Raw genomic sequence first — 22700 nt, 5'->3', positions numbered from 1 at the left:
CTTATTTTCCGTCTTAGAATTGATACTAGGTATTAGTTCCAAGACAGCAGAGTGGTAAGGGCTAGGCAATTAGGGTTAAGTGACTTACTCAGGGTCATAAAGGTAAGAAATGTTGGAGGCTAAATTTGAACCCAGAACCTCCCATCTCCAGGGCTGAGTCTTTATGTTCAAAGCCACCCCCACAATATTCTTGTAGAGGGCCTCAGCAGCAGCAGCTAGGGAAAGAATGGGTAGTGAGTAGGCAAGGGGAAGGGAGGTATTATGAGCTATGTGTTTTGTGTTAAAAGTAGACAGTAATTTCTTACTGTTTGGGGTGCTCCCAGGTCACTTCTGGGACTGTCCACAGGAGTGTTACTCCTCTCCTCTCACTTCTATCTGGGCTGGAAATCTTTTCTTTCCACCAAAGCTAAAAGACCTGCAAAGAAAGAAACAATTAATGAGCACAGAAATGGAGTTGGGAATAAACAGGGATGATTCCACAGGAGAAACATACCCTATCACCTAATGCTCCCCCAAAGTGGAAATCAAAGTAAAATATCTTAATAACTAACATTTCTATGGTGCTTTAGGTTTCAGAAAACCTTTTCCTCACAACAACATTGTAGGGGGCAGTTAGGTGGCTTAGTAGATTAAGAGCCAGGCCTAGAGATGGGAAGTCCTGGGTTCAAATATGACCTCAGACATTTTCTAGCTATGTGATCCTGGACAAGTCACTTAGCCCCCACTGACTAGCCCTTACTATTCTTCTGCTTTGGGAGCAATACACAGTACTGATTCTAAGATAGAAGGAAAGGGTTTAAGAAAAAAAAAAGAAATATTATTGTCCTTATTTGATAAGAAAGAAAACTGACATTCCAGGAAATTAAGCGACTTGCTTGTAGTCACAGAGCCACTGAGTATCAATGCTTGACAATATCCTCTACCTACAGTTCCATCCTCTCATTTTACAGCTGGGATCCACAGAAGTTAAATAACCAATTCAACATTGTATACGTGACTGTAATAGGAACAGAGTAGGTCATTTACTTTCAAATTCAGTGGGCTTTATACATGCCTCCCCAAAACTTGAAAACCAAAAGCATCAAGACAATGGGATTAGAACTACCTTTAGAAAACAGGATTAATTACAAACATCTCAGACCTTTGGCACACCAGGCTAGGTTGATGTGTCTCTCTAGGGTGAAGTTTGAATCCATAAACACGGATTCTCTACTTTTTTTGGAGTTCTGACACCCTATTATCTTCTGTTTGATTTCTAGACCCCCAGACTCCCATGTTGTCCCAATCCTTAAGACCTGGGATTTTAGGATCACTAGGATAACTACTAATTTCCTTTCCTCTTAACACCCATACCTCTGCCATTGTTGGATGCTTAGTAGAAAATTCATATATATATGTTAAGATTTTTATCCCTAGCAAAACACAAATGCCCAATGAGAATGCTCAAAAGTTTTCAGTCAATTTAATGCAACAGATGTTTATTACGTGCCTACTCTGTTCCTGGCACTGGGCTACGGTAACCAATATATGGTGCCCTGAAACAAAATAGCTCCTTCCCGAAAGAAGCTAACATTATATTTGAGGAAACAACACACACAGAGGAAATGAAATATTTAGAAAATAATTTCTTGGAAGATACAGATCTAACATGAAGGACAGTTGGTTAATGATAGAGGGGATTCCATATAATGGAGTTGAAAGGTAGGGTAGAATGGGATGAGAACAGGAAAGGGATGGGGCTGACTTGGAAGTTGTATGAGAGCAATGGTCAGGGCAGGAAGTGTTTACTGAGCTACAACTCAGGATTAGAGAAACTCAACTCAAGGAAAAATTTAGCCATGGTTGATCACACCCTTCCAAATTACAAAGGTTATATTGATTTGATTATCTATTCCATTCAGAAGTGATGGAATGGGGAAGGAGAGAGACTTAGGAATGAGGAGGAGAGAGACTAGGAGAATAGATTGTCAAAATTCTGGTCTGGCCTGATGGGCAATGAAGTGGTCTGTGGAATCCTGAGACCTGGCTGGATATAATGGGGGTGAAACAGCTTTGAGGTGCTTATCTGCTACTTCTTTAAGAAAATCCCTTATCTTCCATCTTAGAATCAATATTATGTATTTGTTCCTAGGCAGAAGAATGGTAAGGTCTAGGGAATGGGAGTTTAAGTGACTTGTTCAGAGACACACAAGCTAGGAAATGTCTGAGGCCAGATTTGAACCCAGGATCTCTCATTTCTGGGTCTGGTTCTCAATCTGTTGAACTACCTACTTGCCCCTGGGGCTTACCTTCTAATGCTCAGTCAAGTGTAAAGAGGAGCAGATATTATAGGAGGGTAAATAACAGTAGAGATCCTTGCTGAAATTAAGTTAGAGTATAGGCTAGTGTAGTCCTAGGACTTGAGCAGATTATCCTGAGGTGAGAGTTGGAAGGTGTTCTGGAAAGGACTGTGACAGTTTTAGAGGAAGAGGGACTGCAGGATTGGGTTGGTGGCAGAAAAGGCTACAAGAAGGCAAAGAGTCCCTGGTCCAGGCTGGTGAATGAGGCAATGATTTTTATTATTTTTTTTCCTTTTTTTATTTAGAATATTTTCCCATGGTTCCATGATTCATGATTCCCCCTCCTTTCCCTCCCTCCCTCGCTTTCCTTCCCCCTCCCAAAGCTGACAAGCAGTTCTACTGGGTTATACATGTATCATTGTTCAATACCCATTTCCATGTTATTCATATCTGTAGTAGACTGATCCTTTAATATCAAAACCCCAATCACATTTCTATTGCACTACTTGATTGATCACATATTTTTCTAATGCATTTCCATTTCCACAATTCTTTCGCTGGATGTGGACAGCATTCATTCTCCTAAGTTCCTCTGGATTGTTCTGGGTCAGGCAATGATTTTTATTTTATCTATCTATCTATCTATCTATCTATCTATCTATCTATCTATCTATCATCTAAAACTCTTATTGTCTTAGAATCATTCTGTCTTAGATTCATTACTGAGTATTGGTTCTAAGGTAGAAGAGTGGTGAGGGCTAGGCAATGGGGGTCAAGTGACTTGCCCAGGGTCACATAGCTAGGAAGTGTCTGAGACCAGATTTGAACCCAGGACCTCCCATCTCTGGGCCTGGTTCTCAATCCACTAAGCTACTCAGCTGCTCCCATTTTTTTTTTGAGAATTTTATTTAATTAGTTGATTTAGAATATTGTTCCAAGGTTACAAGATTCATGTTATTTCAGTCCCCTACCCCCAAACCCCTCTCATAGCTGGTACACCATTCCACTATTTTTTTTACATGTTTTACATGTGTCATTGAGCAAGACCTATTCCATATTATTAATATTTGCACTAGGGTGATCGTTTAGAGTTTATGGCTCCAATCATACATATTCCCATCGAACCATGTGATCAAGCAGTTGTTTTTTTCTTCTGTGTGTCTATTCCCTAGGTTCTTTCTCTGAATATGGATAGCATACTTTCTCAGAAGTCCTCCAGAATACCTCTGGATCATTGTATTGCTACTAGTAGAGAAGTCCATTACATTCAATTGTGCCACAGTGTATCAGTCTCTGTGTACAATAGTCTCCTGGTTCTGCTCCTTTCCCTCTGCATCAATTCCTGGAGGTCATTCCAGTTCACATGGAATTGCTCCAGTTCATTATTCCTTTTAGCACAATAGTATTCCATCACCATCAGATACCACAATTTGTTCAGCCATTCCCCAATTGAAGGGCATCCACTCATTTTCCAATTTGTTGTCACCACAAACAGTGCGGCTATGAGTATTCTTGTATAAGTCTTTTTCCTTATTACCTCTTTGAGGTACAAACCCAGCAGTGCTATTGCTGGTTCAAAGGGCAGACAGTCTTTTAGTGACTTTGGGCATAGTTCCAAATTCAGGCAATGATTTTTAGATCCTATCCTGAGAGCAGTTTTTGAAGGGGAGGCAGGGAGGCCCAAGAAGGCAGGTCTTAGACAGGTTTGGAGACTGGGGAAAGAGGTTAGAGACCAAAAGTTTCTAGACTGAATAGTGTTCTAGACTCTCTTATTGTAGTGTTCCATATGACTATAGTATATAGTAGGCACTTAATAAATGTTGATTGATTATAATTACCTGTATACATGCCTTCTCTCTTCTACTAGATCCCTTAAATCCTCCAATTCTGTGTTTCTCTATAACTATGATGCTTCACAAACAGCTGGTGCTCAATAAATGTGCATTTATTTCAGCCAGTGTAGCATAATGTCAAGCATCCAGGATTAAGAATTAGGAATCTAGAGTTCCAATGCCACTTCCCATACCTATTCACTGTAGGATTATGGGCAAGTCATTGAGTATTAGTTTCCTTATCTGTAAAATAGGGAAAGTAATGGATTGCTTTCTCATAGGGTCACTGTGAAGAAAGCCAAACTTTAAATCCCTAAATACATATGACTTGTTATTAATTTAATGAATAGATAAAAATGTAATAGGTGTTTTGTATGTGCCAAGCACTATGCCAAGAGTTGGGGATACACAAATTGGTCTAAAGGAGGAGGAAGACAATTTGCATTTTTTAATTTCAGAAAACATAGATTGAAAATTGTTATTACATGAAATTGGGAAAACAAAATATCTTTGAATTAAAAAAAAAAGAGTAGGGGATACAATTGCAAGTAGGAAAGAACCTATACCATGTACTTCTGGGTTTTGTAAAAGCATCCTCCAATGTTCTGGCCGGGAGTTAATGGGGTTATCAACAAAAGTCTGAACTGAATTTGAATTGCTCAGCTTTTTAGTACTACACCAGAAGAGTCCCTCCCAGGGCTACTCCCTCCCTCTACCCTCCATCTTCACCCACTCCTCTAGCTAGAAGCTCCACTGCCCCAGCCCCAACCTAGCACCAGGAATAAAAGCATCTTCAACTGAACAGCTCCTTTCTAGTTAACACCATCTTAGCCTTGTGTAAAAACACATTTGCACCTCAGTAAAGAATGTAATTAACTAGTGACTGACAACAGGAAGAGCTAAATATCAGCCCAGATAGCAGAGAAATGTAAATTTAGAAATTTGCCTGAACAAGACTCTTCTGCACCCACTTCCCACTTCCCTCAAGGGTCTGATCTTTTGTTTTCAGGGTGGGGAAAAGAGGGCTTTGGGGATCTTGGGGGAAGTCAGATTCCCATGGAGTAAAGCAGAGGAAACCAGGGCAAAGCTTGGTTGGGCTAAACTGGGAGAGAAGAGGCAGACTTGTTAATGAATTCCCATTCACACAAAGAAGGGCAGAAACAAAAAGCCCGAACAGAAGCCCTCCCTCCCCCTTCCCTACCCTCCAACTAAGCTCTTCCAGCAACAGGGTAAAGACAGTCAGTGGTACATTGACAGAAAGGGAGCCAAATGAGGAAAGAGACCAAAGACCTCAGTGGAAAAGCAGAGACAAGTCCCATCCATGTGGGGTATACCCTTGCCTATCATATTTTTTTAAGGAGGTGAACACAGATTATAATGAACACCATAAGCAGCCTCAAAAGGGCAGCACACTGCCTGATGTTCTGAGGAAAAGAGAGAAGAGGAGCAATAATTTATTTAACTCTAGGGTCTCAGCTTCCTCATCTGCAGAATGAAAATTCATTATTCAACATTCATTCAACAACCACTTACTAGTGCCACATGCTTGAGCTACAGAGAACAAAATAAAACAATCTCTGTCCTCAAAAAACTGATATTTTAATGGTGGAAATCACTCCATAGAAAAGTGTGTATATAAGATAGGTGCAAAGTAATTTCATTGGCAAAGATACAAGTAAGAGGTGGGGTCAGGTTAGGATTCCTGTAAGGGTTGACACTTGATCTTAAACTTGAAGGAAACTAGGGATACTCTAAGAAGGAGGTGATAAGGGAATACATTCAGGGTGTGGGGACAGACTTGTGAGGAGACAGATAGAGATGGGTGATGGAAGATCATGGAGGGAAGTCAAACAACAAGCAAGAAGGCCAATGTACAGTGAATGCATGGAAGAACATAATATGCAATGTCTGGAAAGGTAGGCTGAAGTTAGACCAACAATGGCGAACCTTTTAGAGACTGAGTGTCCAAACTACAACCCTCATGCCGCATGTGAGCGCCCTGCCTTACCCCAGACAGGGGAAAAAGGAAGCGCTTCCATTGGGCTACTAGGCAAAGAGGCGGGTGAAATGAGGAATGTCCTCAGGTGCACATGGAGAGGTAGAGGGGAGCAGCCCCTCTCTGGAACACATGCCATAGGTTTGCCAGCACAGAGCTAGACTGAATGTTTGAAACAGAAGTTTTGGTATTTCATCTTAGAGGTAATAGATAAGCACTGGTATTTATTGAGGAGAGTGATATACACGATTAGACTGATGCTAAGAAATATCAATGGAATATCTGAATTGAAGATAAATTGAAGAATGAAGAGACCAGAGGGAAGAAAACAATTAGAAGACTGTGACAATGTCCAGATGACAAGAGTCTGAACTAAGGTGGTGGCTGTATGAGAGAAGAGAAATTTTATGTCAGAGATAATTGTGGGGGGCGAGGGGGCAGAAGGTAGAAGGATAATAATACTTGTACTACTTACCTTAGGAGTTAGCTATATGCCTAAAGTATTTGGCCTGGAGTCAGGAAGATCTGAGTTCAAATTTGACCTCAAACAATTTCTAACTATGATCCTGGGCAAGTCAGTTAACCCCAATTATCTAACCCTTATAGCTTTTCTGCCTTGGAAAAAGGAAGAAAGGAAGGAAGGAAGGAAGGAATGAGGGAGGAAGGCAGAAAGGGAGAGAGGGAGGAGGGAAATGGTAAACCTTTTCAATATCCTTGCCAAGAAAACCCCATAGACAGCTGTGTTCTATGGAGTCATGAAGAGTTGGGAATGGATGAATAATAACTACTTACTATATCTCATGAGATAATAAGTTACTATGAGGGTAGCACTTTGTAAATAGTTATAGAATTGTGAGTTTAGGGGTTAACATGATTATAATAACAAATCAGTATCTATAAATTCATCCATTTAGAACTTAGAGATGCCCAGAGAGGTGAATAATCAGACTCCTGATATAGTTAATATATAGCTATGAGAAGCAGAATTTGAACCCAGGTATTCCGGACTCCAAGTTCATTATTCTATCCACTATACCACATTACTTGTCACTAATAATGATAGTAACACCATCTATTTGCTGGGGAGGTATTTCAGCACCTCAGCTGGTTTTTTTGTTTGTTTGCTTAACTCCAGTTGAGGCGGGACCTCCTCCTTATATTACAGGTATTTCTCAGTTAATGCCTATCTGTATGTATCAGATAAATTCTAAGGATTGTCCCTATTTTCCATCTCAGTTGAGTAAAGGAATATCCTGAATTTAATCCAGAACTTAGAGAAACTCAGAGTAGAAAAGAAGCTACTTAGTCCAATCCATATCTAATACATTTTCATAATACTTCCAACAGTCATTCATAGTTTACTTGAAGACCACCAGTGAGACAGGACCCATTACCCACAATGCTCTGATCCCAAATGCTCTGACCCCAAATGGGTCAAGAAGATTCCTAGGCAACTGACTGAACAACAAATGGTAAACACTGGAGATACAAAGACAATGCATGAAAAAAACCCCTTTTGCAAGAGTGTAAACCCTTCTGCAAAAGCTTAAATTCTAATGCAGAAGAAAATAAGAGCAGAGTACAAATATATATATATATCTGAGTGCATAGAAAATAAATAAAGAGAATAAATACTAGGTAATTTGGGAAAGAAATTACTTTTCAAGACTTCATAAAACAAATGGTACTTGAGTCACCTCTAAAGGGAATTGAGGGATTCTATGAGGTATAGATTAACACTACCAGAATGGGGAATGGAAGTGAATATAAGTCTGGCTGGATTGAAGACTGCACTAATGTTCATTAAGGAAGGGAGGATTCTTTGGGGCCTGGTTGTGAAGAACTTTTTTTTTTCATTAGAATATTTTTCCATGGTTACATGATTCATGATCACTCTCCCTACCCTTTCTCCCCCCTCCCAAATCAGAGAAGCAGTTCCACTGGGTTATACATCTATCATTGTTCAAAACCTATTTCCATGTTATTCATATCTGTAGTAGAGTGATCTTTTAATATCTAAACCCTAATCATAACCCTATCAAACTACGTGACTGATCACATATTTTTCTGATGCGCTTTTGTTCCCACAGTTCTTCCTCTGGATGTGGATAGTGTTCTTTCTCATAAATCCCTCAGAATTGTCCTGGGTCATTGCATTGCTGCTACTAGAGAAGTCCATTACATTCAATTGTGCCACAGTGTATCAGTTTCTGTGTGCAATGTTCTGGTTCTGCTCCTTTCACTCTGCATCAATTCCTGGAGGTCATTCCAATTCACATGGGATTCCTCCAGTTCATCATTCCTTTCATCAAAATAATATTCCACCACCAACATATACCACAATTTGTTCAGCCATTCCCCAATCAATGGGTATCCCCTTTTTTTCCAGTTTTTTGCTACCACTAAGAATGTGGCTATAAATATTTTTGTACAAGTCTTTTTCCTTATTATCTCTTTGGTGTATAAACCCTGTAGAGGTATGGCTGGATCAAAGGGCAAGCATTATTTTAAAGCATTTTGGGCATAATTCCAAATTGCCCTCCAGAATGGTTGGACCAATTATGAAGAGCTTTAACAGCTAAGAAAAGATATTTTATTATGTAATTTTAAAATATTTTATTCTACAAGCAATAGGGAAACCACTAGAGTTGACTGGGAAGAGGAATGACAAAATCAGATCTGTGTTCAAGGATCTGCGTATGAGAGGTTTCAGGCAGTAAGGATCAAACACACAGTGTCAGGGATGAGACTTAAATCTGGGTCTACTTGACTTGAAGGCTGACTCTTTCTATCTTATGGCAAGGCATCTCTTTTTTTTTTCTTTTTAAAAAATATTGACCTTCTGGGGGCAATTGGGGTTAAGTGAGTTGTCCAGGGTCACATAGTTGGAAGTATCTGAGACAAGATTTGAAGTCATTTCTTCTGGATGCCAGGTCTGGTGCTCTAGCCACTGTGCTACCTAGCTGCCCCTCTCAGGTATTTCTAAGGCGCTGGAGAATATAAAAGATTTTTGTCTATCAGAAACCATGCCGGTATTCAGGTGACTTACATTCAAGTGAATATTTTTCAAGAGACTTGTTTGTTATCTAACAAGTCTTCCTCCATCTGTGAAACTAACTTTTTACACCCAGAATGAGATTTTTTTATAGTTTATTCCTTCAAATATCATTTTATTAATATCTTTTTGGTTCTTGACTGAAAACTATACAGAATTTCCATAGGCTCAGGCCTTTGCTACTCCTTGCCTTTGTCTGGAAGTATAAAGATGGGATGGTAGTCCAATATGTTAGCTATCCTAGCTTCTGTGTTATCTAATTTAATAAGCATGCCAGATTATTTATTATTTCTGAAGAAACATAATGTTAGGAAATTCAACATTATAGGGAGCAATTATTTTCATAGGATAGTGAGGTTAACCAGGGTAAAATATGGTTGTAATATATTCAAAATGGTATTATGAAATGCATTGTGGAGGCAGCCAAGTAGCATAATGGATAGAACACCAAGCCTGAAGTCAAGGAGGATCTGGATTAAAATCTGGCCTCAAATACTACTGTGTCACTCTGGGCAAATCACATAATCCTGATTATTTAGCCCTTTAGGCTATTCTGTTTTAGAATTGATAATAAGGCAGAGGGTAAGGATTAAAAAAAGACCCATCCGGGAGTTTCACTTAAAGGCACAGATAATGCTGGTGGTTTTCTGATCAGAGAAGGATTTAGTATCATATTCATCTAAGGTCTTAGAGAGGCTATGAGAAACCAAAGAGGAAATATTATCTCCTGGGGTAGTCTTTAGCCAGGTCCTGGCAACATACTGAGATAGCAGCATGAGTGCCATGGGGAGGAAGAGAGAGCGTAGGCGAGTTAAATGCATATAGACTGGTCTTAGGACAGAACCACGCATGGAACAGTGACTGAGACCAGATAAGTGAGGCCTATGGAACATCATATAGTTAATGTCTGGCAAGCCAAGAAAGTGACCAGCATCTACTTTTCTTTTCCCACCTTCCCCAAAGTCCCAGAGGTTGTTATTGGGATGAGGCTGAAATTTCCCAATTCTCAGGTTTGTTGAGGTAACCCAAATCATTAGCATCGGGAATGGATTGATCTTGCTCCAAGAAGCTACTTGTATTAAAAGATCAAGCTGTAGAAAGTGAACACAGAGCAGACAAGATACTTTCCGGAAAGTTACAAAGCAAGAGAATCACAAAGCAGAAAACAGAACTCAAGAATTCTGAAACTCACTAAATCAGCTCTTGGAGTCCCTTGATTCTTGAAATAGGGGACTCATCTGGAAACTGCCCCAGGGACAGCTATGTTTTGAATAGTGTCCCATAAGTGAAGTACTTGGGAATTTTACCTTGGAGGAAAAAAGTTCCTTACCCACTCCTCTGCCCTTGGGAGGACTGATTCATTATGGCGCTGAAGGCGAAGCCTTTTAAAGACAGTGGTCAACCCTCAGGAAGTTTGAAGACATCTAAAGGTTCAGGCCAATACTGTTTTCTCCCTCACAACTGGAGATTTAGAAAATGCATAGGCTGCCTGGTAAGTCACTGACAAAAATGCCTTTTTTTTTTTCTGGAGATTTTGCTTTGTACAGGGACAATGATTCCTGAGGCTTTGGCTCAATTTCTCCTTTTCTTCCTCTCCCACCCTTTCTCTACTTCCCTCAAAATGATTGAGGGAAAAGCAAGAGATGAAAGTTCAACCTGCTTGACCTCATAGAATGTTCTAATAGTCCATTTAGTGAAGCAGCCCACAACCTATAGGCCATGGAGGCTACTGGAAAAATTGTAATAGATGCACAGATCCCTATGTGCATCCATAAACAAGCAAACATACAATTTATAGACTGAATAAATTAGTTTGATAAACATGTATAGGACTATTTTCACAAGTCTATAACTAATTTTGGCTCATAAAACACACATTTGTTTCAAAGTGGTTTTGTGTCATCATGTATTTTCTCAATGAATAAAAACTAATAATACAACTGCCATCATATGGAAATCTGTAACATTTTTTACCTGAAAAAGCAATCTTATACTTGAAGAGGTAGGGAAGCACTGAGCATCATAGACCTAGAATTGAGAGCCAGACCTAAAGACAGGAAGTCCTGGGTTCAAATTTGACCTCAGACATTTCCTAGCTGTGTGACATGGGACAAATTACTTAACCCTCATTGCCTTACCATTCTTCTGCCTTGGAAGCAGTACACAATATTGATTCTAAGAAAATAAGGGTTTTATAAAAAAGAAAAATCTAGACCTGAAAGCATAATGGGACCTCAGAGAGCCTACCTACCTAGTCTAAACTCTTTTTTAAAATATATAGCTAAGGAAACAGAAGATCCTGGGGAGGTGCCATGAATTTGGCCACGGTCACAAAGCAAACATGATATAGAGCTAGGACTTGAACCAACTTGAACCCAAGCCTATCTGACTCTAAGTCTAGTGCTCATTCTACTTTTCTTTGTCTTGCCCTTTCTAACTCTCAGTAGTTTCTCCTAAGGGTCAAACATCTTGCTCCACCAGCCAGGTCTATTCTTTCTCCTCTCTCTCTCAAACTCTCTCTCTGTCTCTCTTTGTCTCTGTCTCTCTGTCTCTCTGTCTTTCTCTCTCTCTCTGTCTGTCTCTCTCTCTCTCTTTCTCTCTCCTTCTCTCCTCTCCCTCTATCTCTCCTACCCCTCCTAGACTGCATTAAGGAGCATGTACCATTCTTTATCGTACTGTATCACACTAGTCCTGGGAAAGAAAAATCAGGGCTGGCTCCCCACTTGGGGATTAATAAAATACACGATTGAGAGAAGAAATAAGATCAGAGGTGACACCTACATTTCACCTTCAGGGCTCTCCTGAAATAAATAGATTTCCCCCCCATAACTAACAACTTACCTTGTTCGACTTGTTTTCCAACAGCCTGGAGAAGGCTTGAAGGCAGAAATATCACCTCTAATCTCCTTTCTATCACTGCTAGCTATTCCACTGAGTATAAGGAGAGCAACTGACATGACAGAGAAGAGAGGAGAATGAGAGGCAGGCTGGGAGGAGGGGGATGAGGAAGCTACTGCTGCAGTATAGCCATCCGCATTTGAAAGCCCAGAGCCATCAGGCAACATTTGTACCCTACTATCTATCCCCCTGTTAGAGGCAGAAGGGGAACTAGGGCTCTCTTTCTCCCAATCTGAGAGGAGAGAGCCCCTCCTCTTTTTCATTCCTTTACAAGTCTTTTCCCTCTAAGAAGCCAGCAAGCAGTCTGCTCCCCTGTATCCCCTTGACCGGGAGGCTAAGCTCCAGCCCTAGTTCCCTGAACACCCAATTAACAGTCAGCCTGACAGACATTTCCAGGGTCCATAGGAGGTAGCCAGAGAGACTAAGGTAGCAGTCGATGCAATGGACACTTGGGCCCAGTGTGACCTGACTGGCCTTGGGTACCTAGGAGCAAGAGAGGAGGAGGGGAGAAGTCTGGAAATAAAACACTTCTCATCGTCCATCCTGTGCAGAGACAGATTCACTTCTAAAGAGAGGCCCACAGTAGTTCACTGTCAAGGATTAGAAGCCTGGGACCTTCCTGAGAGGGCAATGCCTCCAAAGAACAATTGATTATTTGCTCCACTTGACCAAGGTGCAATGGGACATGCTTCGTGTTTCTCAGGCAAGGGACAGAGTAGCAGAGGCCTAAATGGCTGCAAACTTTGACAGTGGGCCTGGGATAAGGAGGATTTGCCCACTTTGCATTAAGAAGGATGAAGCACCCTTGTAAACATATATATAACCATTATCCAAACTCCCAGAGCAAAAGAACTTCTATAGCTGACTAGACTCCTATCTGTTCCTTTCATTTGGGCCTTTAGGTACAAACTGTTTTATAATCCTATCTCATTCATGTGTGTGTGAAGTTAGCTGCTCTAATGGTACTGTAATCCCACAAAGCAAAGGGGCCGTCTTAAATCTCATTCATTCATTCCACATACATGAATTAAGCACTAACTATATGCAGAATTCTATGTTAGATGTGGAGGGAGACACACTATTTACACAAGACAAGAGCCTTGCATTCGAAGAGCTTACAGCCTAGTTGGTGGATAATATACACATAAAAATAGTATAATACAAAATATCATATGACAAGTGTATCAGAAAGGTAGAAAATCAGGTATTATGTGAGATATAGAATCAGGAAAGGCTTCCTGGAAAAGGTGGAATTTGAGGTGATAGGAATGTAATAGGTGAAAAGGAGTAGAGAACTTATTTTTGATGCAGGAAGAGCTGTGAGAAAAGGGGGACAGAGTTGTCTCAAGTGGTATATAGAAAGGAATAATATTAAATAAGGGTAGAATGTCAGAGTGGTGCACACTGGTGAATAGGCATTCTTGAATGCCCAGCAAAGGAGTCTAAAGTTTATTTGTAGGCAATTAAGAGTTTTTAAAAAATTTGAGCAGACAAGTGACATAGTCAGATCAAAGCATAACAAAGTTTGAATTGAAATAGTCTGAAGGGGAATGGATGCAAAATTCATTATGGAAAGTGAATAGACAAGATTTGGTATCTGACTAGACATGCAAAGTGAGGGGTTGGGAAGCATCAGAGAGGCCTCAAGATTTCGGATTTAGGAAAAGGAGACCGCAGCCATCAGCCTGCCTTTCTGGATCTCATCTTCTCCAGAGACTCATCATTCTTTGAGATGAAATCAACTTAGATACTCACATGCCCTGGTCAGGTCAGCTCTAGCCACCCCTACCTGTTTTTCAGGTTCTTTTATGTGTTGTCTCCCTCATTAGATTGCAAGCTCCTTGAGGGCATGGACTATTATGTGTTTTTCTTTGTAACCCAGCACTCACCACAGTGCCTGGCACATAGCTGTTATATAGTCATTTCAGCCTTATCTAACTTTTGGGGATCCCACTGGGGTTTTCTCGGCAAAAATTCTGGAATGGTTTGCCATTTCCTTCTCCAGCTCATTTTATAGATGAGGAGATGAAGGCAGAGTTGAGTGACTTGCCCAGGGTCACACAACTAATAAGTGTCCACGGTCAGATTTAGTCTCAGATCTTCCTTTGCCTTAGTTTCTTCATCTATTAAATGAGCCAGGGAAGAAAATGACAAATCACTCCAGTATTTTTGCCAAGAAAACCCCAAATGGGGTCACAAAGAGTTGAACACAATTGAAATAACTAAACAACAATAACAGCTTCCTGACTTCAGTCAGGCGCTCTATTCACTATGCTACCCAGTTGCCTGGGGGCACATAGTAGGCATTTAATAAATGTTTACTGAATTAATTAGTAAATGATGATTCACTGAGAGAACTAGCTAATTCAGAAGAAGCAGGTTTGGCAGAAAAGATCACAAGTGTGGTTTTGAACTTGTTTATGTTAGGTATATCTAGGTGGAGATATCCTGTAAAGTGTTGGATATTTGGGTCTGGAATTCAGCAGAGGTCAGATCCAAGGATATAGAGTTGGAAGACCCCTACATAGGGCTGGTAATTGAATTAAGAGAATGAGATTGCCAAGGAAGGGAATATTGTGAGACTAAAAACAAAACCTTTGTGAACCTCAAGGGACCATGAAAGAAGGTAAGGAGCCAGTGAGAGAGATGGAGAAGGGATAGTTGAGCTAGACAGGGAACCAGAACAGTTTAGTACATTTGAAACCAAAGGAAGCAAGCAGTTATCTAGTAGGTGCTTGGTTGGGGGAGAAGTGGGAAGGGAGATAGTCAGTAGTGACATAAGCTGCATAAAGGTCATGAAAAATAAGGTTGACAAAAGGTCATTGGATTTGTCTGGTGACTTTAAAGAATGCAGTTAGAATAGAATAGTGGGAAGAAGTCAAATGGCAAGACGTTGAGGAGAGAATAAATGGTGAGGAAGTATAGAACATTTTTCAAGTTTTGTGATGATGGGGAAGAGAGATATGGAATAGTAGCTGGATGGGACAGAAAGGTCAAAGAAAAGGCTTTTACAAGATTGGAGAGGTCCAATTCTGTTTGTCAGCAGATAGGAAGGAGGCAGAAAATGAGAGGATTCAGACATAGACATAGAGAAAACGACAAAGACAGGGGCATAGAGACAGAGACAGAGACAAGAGAGAAGGTCATGACACATACATTCTGTGGTAGACTAAGATTCTGAAAGAGGCAGGCATGGAATGAATCAACCAATAAACATTTATTAAGCACCAACTATGTACCAGCAGTAAACCCTGGATCAAAGAAGTCATTAAACATATTAACTTTAATGAGGAATAAGTATATTTTTTCTTCTGTACAAAAGATGGACGGAAAAACAATGGGTGGTGATGCTGAGAATATCAGAGAAGACCTGAGAAAGCTGATATCAGATGGTTTCAAGCGTCTCAAAAAAACCAGGAGACCAAGTTATCAGCTTTAAATGAGATTTTCTCTTGTAGCCTTCCTAACACTTATAGATTAGTGCTTGTTGAATTGAATGGAATTATCCTTTTTATTGTAGGTTGGACCCAACCTGGCATTATAGAATTTGATAAATGCTTTATCATCATAACCGATATTGAGAGTTACCCAAAGTACCTTAGAATTGTTTATCTCTTGAAAGCTACGTGAAGAAATAATGAATAAGCCCTTTCAGTTGGACAACTACTCATAAGGATGTTGTATAAGACATTAAATCTTTTGACTAACTCTAGCAGATGACCTTTGAGATCCATTCCAACTCTAGGATTCTGTGGACTTCGGAACTTGAATCTTGGGCCCAGGGTAGTATGATACAACTGATAGGAGCAGATGTGAGGTTCAACTCTGAAACTGAGGTGATATTTAATAGAGGATGATGACCTGGGGAAAGGAGTCTTCTGTAGTCAAAGGGAAGATGAGGTGAGACTTGGGAGAGAAGAGGAAGCCAACAACAATGGAAAAATTTCAGCTGAATATAAATGTCCCTTGTAGGCATCACATACAACTTCTCACATTAGGATTCCCTCTTTTGGGAAACCCTTCAGTCCCATCAAGACTCCTGACATTTCCTTCTTTCCACAGAGTGTTTTTCTGGTCCACTCTCCTCTCCATCTGCTCCTTTAAGCCATTGGTGGTGCTGAGCTAAGTGATTCTTAGATTGATTTTCCTTTTCCCAGAGTAAAATACAGAAACCCTAGGCTGCCAGGGTTCAGATACTACTAGACTGATCTGAGAATCTAGGCTTGGAGGTACCCTTTTCAGCACTAGGAACTTTCTCCAGTTGCTATAGAATGGGGTTACATCTTAGTAAAGCTGAACTATTCCTTTTAACCTTGATGCACCAGAACTCGAGGCCACTAAAACACACAGGGCAGAGTCAAGAGTATTGGACCTGGAACCAGTTGAAAGAATTCTAATTCCAGCTCTGCCCTTGCCTAGCTATATCTTTGGACAAACTACTTCCCCTCCAATTGTTCCATAAAACAAAGAAGTAAAACCAGATGATCTAGAAAGTCTTCTGGGAAGGGTCCCTTCCTGTTTCTGTCTAGATAGTTTTTACTATGTATAGTCTCACAACAATATCGCCTTTGTTCCTACTCCTGCACACAGGACTAAGAATCAGGAAGATTTGAGTTTGAATCTTCCTTTAGAAACTTACTAGCTTCATGGTCCTGGATGAATCTTAGTTTCTCGTCTGTTAAATGGGAACAAATAATAGTACCTACCACTCAAGGGTGTTGTGAAGATATAAAGTATTTTGCCAAATTTAAAGTGTATGTAAGTGCTAGATATTATTATTTTAATTCTAATATGTCATAATTCCATGAGGTTTCTATATATTTTATGCTTAATAGACAACACACAAAAAACATGACCAAAAATATGCTAACACACACCTGCTGTTTGGAAGTTAATATCTTGAGGTCTTTTGTAAGTAGAACAACAGTACTGCCTTCTAGGAAATAACCATAGTGGTAGCATGAACCACCTGCCCACCCTGTTGGGAGGGTACAGGCTGGGCAGGAGGCAGCTCTTCTCTATACCTCACTTGGGAAATAAATAGGAAGAATTCTTCCTCTCATCATTTGGTGAGTCGGTGACATTTCATTTGACAAAGAATCTTGGAAAAATCTCTCACGGGACTAGTTTTGGGGGCAGGCCCTGATAATATTGCTTTATTGAAAGAGATGCAGAGAACTGAGCTCTGGATGGCCTTTTATATTGGAGTAATTTATGCAGGAAATGAGAAATCATTTTCTTAGGAAACACGCACACAAACACACACGTAGTCACTGAGGCACCCCATTTCACATATATACAATTACACTCAATCACACTCACAGAGCTGCTGTCATAGCCACCTACAGATACTCAGTGTCACACATATTCCTTGTCACAATCACAGCCACACACACAGAGCTGCAAACCAAGAGACTCAATAACAGACTGGCAGTCACTCACACACACAGGAACCGACACACCCAACTTGCCAAACTGTCACATCAGGCAGGCTTCTTCCTTTAACTATGCCTTCCAGGGGAAATTGAGATTTTCCCCTCACATGTAAATTTCAATCATTAAGAAAGGAATAAGAAGCATGACATTGAAGAAATTAATCTCTCTGTGCCTCTCCTCCTTTCTCAGGCCCCTGTTCCCTCCTGCAATGATCACACTTAATATGGAGATGCTGTAGCCCTGGTGACCTGCAGCCAAAGGCACAACTTCCAATTGAAGGAAGATTTACACCTGATCCCTTTAAAGAGATTTCAGTCAAAGCAGGCTTCTTTAGGATAGCAAGAGGAATAATAAGGAAGAAAAATTAAATGTCTATAAAATTCAGATTCTACCTCTTCCCCTCTATTCCCTTTCTATACCCATCCCTACCCAAAATGCCTCTTTTCTTTTGCTATGATGATGGGACAAGAAACCTATAGGATATGCAAAGTCAAAAGTTCAACTCTATGCATTGGTCAGGATGAGCCTGACCAGGACTCAGAGAGCAACTGAGGAACCCAGTTTCACACTAGTTCCAAAGCCTGAGAAACTCATGGAAAGGTAGGATCATTGGACTGTGAGTCCTGGGTTTTAGTTCAGGTTGTCATTAACTAGCTGTGTTCCTTGGGGCAAATGACTTTACTGCTCTGTGCCTTAGCCTCTGCCCCCATAAAATGAGGAAGAAGGATGACACAAACTCTTAAGGTTCTTTCCATCTTTAACCTTCTATATAGTTCCATGATTCTATGCAAGAAATCCCTGGGATAGAAGTCCTTGGGGCACTAATAGCCACCTACCACCCACATTGTACATCCTTCCTCTGACAATAGATACAATACCCTGGCTGGTCAAACAAATCCTCAGAGATAGTCCAGGAATTCAGGATATTATGGATCCCAGCTACAGTGGGTAAAGTACATGGATTTTTCCATAGGTAATAGTGCAAAAAGGATTGATGTCTTTGTAAGAATCTCTGTCAGGATGAAGGGACAGTAGTGACAGCAAAGACTATTATAATACTACTTAATATTTTTAATGGCATTTTATGCTCTTTAGAATTTTTTTTTTCAGAGTGGAGATTACTCTGGTGATAATTTCTGCAACTTGGCTTCTTTGTTTCAAAAATTTTTTTTTGCTCCAGATCTATAATTTAAATGGTATAGAGAACTCCAAATAAAGAAACTCCCTCTCAACCAATCTACATGTAAATCCACTGTCCAGCTTAAATCTTAGAAAGTTGTCTGGGAGGGGCAACTAGGTAACACAGTGATAGACAGGCCTGGAGTGGGGAAGATCTGGGTTTAAATCTGGTTTCAGACACAGCCTACTTGTGTGACTCTGGGCAAGTCACTTAACCCCAATTGCCTAGCACTTGCCACTCTTCTGTCTTAGAACTGATACTAGGTCAGAAGATAAAGATTTAGTGAGGCTAAGTGACTTACTTAAGGTCATATAATCTTTATGATAACACCAGAGGCAGGACTTGAACCCAGGTTTCCTTGACTCTGAGACCAATTCTCTGGACATTATAGCTCTCTAAATCACCTCCTTCCAAATCTTCTGCTCTGTCCCAGGCTGGTGCAACTCTCCCAACCCACAAGAGAGATGGATTGGGATAGGGAAAGGAGGCACATACCAATGTTAACTCTTCTTTGGCTTCCCAGTTTCCTGACAATATTGCCCCTTTAGGCTCATAGGATCAGAATGAAAGCTGTAATGATCCGTAGAGATCCTTTTCTTGTTTTACAAATGAATAAACTGAGGTTCAGAGATATGACTTTCCCAAGGTCACACAAGTAACACTGGAATTAAACCAATTTGAAATGGAAGTCTGCTGAAGTCATTAACCATTGACCCTTCCTTCCTCTCCATTCTTCCTCTTATATCAATCTTAACTATTTGAGTGATTTAAAGTAGGATCCTCAGGTGTACCGTGCTGCATTTGGCTGCATCTGGAGGAATATTAGATCCTCTTCTTAGCCCAACCCTGGGAGTAATGTATCATAGTGGGGAAGGGTAGGATGATCTTATTGCTACATGCCTCTGATCTGATTTTTACTGGTTTCTCCTACAACCTTCTAGAGTAAATACTTACTGTCTGCCATCTCCTATCTCAAAGTCCCTCAAGGAGGGGGAAGGAAGGGACACAGTCTGGTGACTTGGTCCAAACTAAAGAAGTCCATGTATTCATGGTCCTCAATCCTGTCCTCTCAGTGGTGCCTATAAGGTTGATAGCTTATAATCTTGGATGACTGAACAGATATTTATCTGTTGATTGCTGACTGGGATGGGCCAAACTTATCAAAGGAATCTTTTCAATCTTTCCTGACTTGAGTCCATTCTACCACATAACAGCAACAATCAAGAGTTGTTTTACCCTGCTGCAGGCTCCAAAACTACAATGTCTCCCATCTACCTTTCATGCGAAACTCAAACTTCTCCTGATGAGTGTCAAGATCTCCTGAAAATAACTGCTTGTCCCTCAGCTCTGTGATGAACCCAAGTCCCTTAAGCCTAGAAGATTGTCCTTCCCCTTCATCAAGATTGTGGTTTGGTGGACTGGAAGGGTAGTGCTTGGGGCATGCTAACATGGGCAAGAAGAAAAGTCATGCTCTCTATTGAATACCTCATTTTCCTCTTTTGTAGAATGTAACTAAACAGGAGCAGCTGTCCTAACATTATAAATTATTATTAATTATATGGTTGTTATTAATAGTTCATATTTATCTAACACTTTAAAGTTTCATAAAGCATTTTCTTTCAATCAGCCCTCTTATGTAGATATACCTATTTTTGTAGAGGAAAAAATTGTGACAGCTTTCTGGGCTCAGGGTGGTGGTCATAGTGGTGGTAGTGTCACATAGCTATTCAGTAAAAGAGCCACAAGTCAAATTCAGCTCTCTCTCAACTCCAGGTTCACAGCTCCTTCCATGATACTGCATTGGTTTCCACTAATGAAAAAGATTGGATGTTTGTATGCAAATACAAGTCTATGCTGGAAGTAATACTTCTGTTGTTAATGATATCTTATATTTAATAATTTCTTGTGTTTGCTGATTCAAATCACTTAGGGGTAAGTCTCCAAGCACCCCAAGACTGTTATGTTGCCTGTGTGTCCTTCATAATTTCTAAGCAAATTATTGAGGCAATGAAAGTATCACAGTCAAAAGTAAATTCTAGAAGGGAATTACTGATATGATAAAGTGAAGTGAGAAGAACCAGGAGAATGTTGTACACAGTAACTTAACTATTATCAATTCTAAGGGACTGACGACAAAAAAGGCTATCCACCACCATGGAAGGAGCAGACATAGTCCAAATGCAAATTGGAACATACCATTCTTCACTTTATTTCCATCATAAATTTTTCTCTAGTCTAAGGAATATGTGTCTTGTTTCATGACATGACAAACAGGGAAATATGTCTATAGTAATATATATATACAATCTACATCATACTACCCACCTTCTTGGGTAGAGTGGAGACATGAGAAGGAGGTGGAAGTAAAGAATAAGATGTAGATTTTTCGACCTAGCTAATGTGAGAATTTGTTTCTCTTGGATAAGCATATTTATTAGAATTAGTACATATTTATAACAAATCATGTATTATATTATTATTATGTTATATAGAAAAATAAAAATAAATGTTGAAAAAAGAAGGGAATTAATTGCTGACCTTGTTTGGACCTCAGTTTTTTGGAGAAGAAGAGAAGGAGGAGAATAGGACAGTATCTATTTGATAATTGAATTAGAATCAGGCTTCTCTGCATTGAGATATAAGTGTGGTCAGTGGATAGATAGCCAGCAGAGTAAAAGGAAAGCCTGACTCACAGGTACAGTTGGAGATGACACAGATTCACCTCTGGGTTTTAGCACTCTGCCTAATATTCCAGTTTTTTCCCCACAAGAAGTAGAACATGGAGAAGATAGGAAGCTGCATCATAGTGCCTAAAATAAGGGAGGTCATCGTCTCACTATACAATGCTCTGATCATGGCACATCTAGACTTTTATACTCAGCTGTGGGTGCCATTTTTTTTTAACTTAGACAATGGCACTGGAGTGAGTCCAGAGGAAGGTAACCAGGATGATGATTGGTCTGGAGAAGATGCCATATGAGGATTGTTTGAAGTAACTGGTGGTATTCAGCCTTGAGAAGAAAAGACTTAAGAAAGACACAAGAGCTGTGTCCAGTTATCTAAAGGGTTATCATGTGGAAGCAGAGTGCAGCTAGGTGGTTCAGTGGATAGAGCTCTGGGTCCAGAGTCATGAATACCTGAGTCCAAAACTGACCTCAGACATTTACTAGTTGTGTGATGGAAAATGAATTGGCAAACTACTCCATTATTTTTTGCCCAGAAAACTTCATGGACAGTGTTGTCCACAGAGTCATGAAGAGTTGGACACAACTAAACAACAACAAATCATGTGGAAGAGAGATTAAATTTAATTCTGTTTGGTTTTAGAATAAATATGGGCAGAATGAATAGAAAGAGGTAGAAGTCAGAAAGAGTCAGGTTTAGACTCAATATAAGGGGAAAATTCCCAACACTTATAGCTGATCAAAAAATTCAATGAGCTACCTAGAAAGATATTGAGTTTTCTCTCAATGGAGGTCTTCAAATAATAGTTAGGTGACCATTTTTTAGTGATATTGTAGATGAGATTTATGTTTAGGTGTGGATTGGTCTAGATGAGTAAGGTCCCAACTCAGAGTCTCTATGCTTTTGCTTTTTATTACTCCTCTCCTTTCTCCTTTCCCATATGCTTTCTGCCCTTCAATAAATACTCAATATTAGGGACATGAGAGGTGGTAGCAAAGCAAATATGAGGCTCTTGAGGCAAAATGGAGGAATTAACACTCCTGTGTAGATGGGCATTAACAATATGCCATAGATATCCCTGATTCTCTACCACTCACCCCTTTCCTACTCTTCCAAACCTTTCTTCTTGGTTTTTTTCAAGAACCTCTTTCAAGTCTTAGAACAAGTGAAGCTGGGGTACATTTGCCACTCAATGGCAAAAAAATGGGTCAGAAAGAGTCAACATGTTAATAGCCACTGGGTGGTATCTGTGTGGAGACCCATGAAAGGAAGAGAGTTCTGACCAATTATTTTAGAGTACACAGGACCCTGGTGGTTTAGAAAAGGACTTTATATCAGT

General features: G+C 40.1%; 1 protein-coding gene across 9 annotated transcripts in view; it reads right to left on the bottom strand.

Annotated features, from left to right (window-relative positions):
- The window catches only part of PKNOX2 (PBX/knotted 1 homeobox 2), a 429286-nt gene that overhangs the window by 151020 nt on the left and 255566 nt on the right, over positions 1 to 22700 (bottom strand). For all 9 annotated transcript variants that reach the window (XM_056794565.1, XM_056794564.1, XM_056794566.1 and 6 more), the window contains one exon: positions 306 to 415. The gene's annotated coding sequence lies outside the window, so the exon portion shown is untranslated. The remainder of the gene's footprint in view (positions 1 to 305; positions 416 to 22700) is intronic.

Source organism: Monodelphis domestica, chromosome 4, assembly GCF_027887165.1.
Source record: "Monodelphis domestica isolate mMonDom1 chromosome 4, mMonDom1.pri, whole genome shotgun sequence".
NCBI classification, from domain to species: domain Eukaryota; kingdom Metazoa; phylum Chordata; class Mammalia; order Didelphimorphia; family Didelphidae; genus Monodelphis; species Monodelphis domestica.
This window is presented reverse-complemented; position numbering and strand designations above follow the sequence as displayed.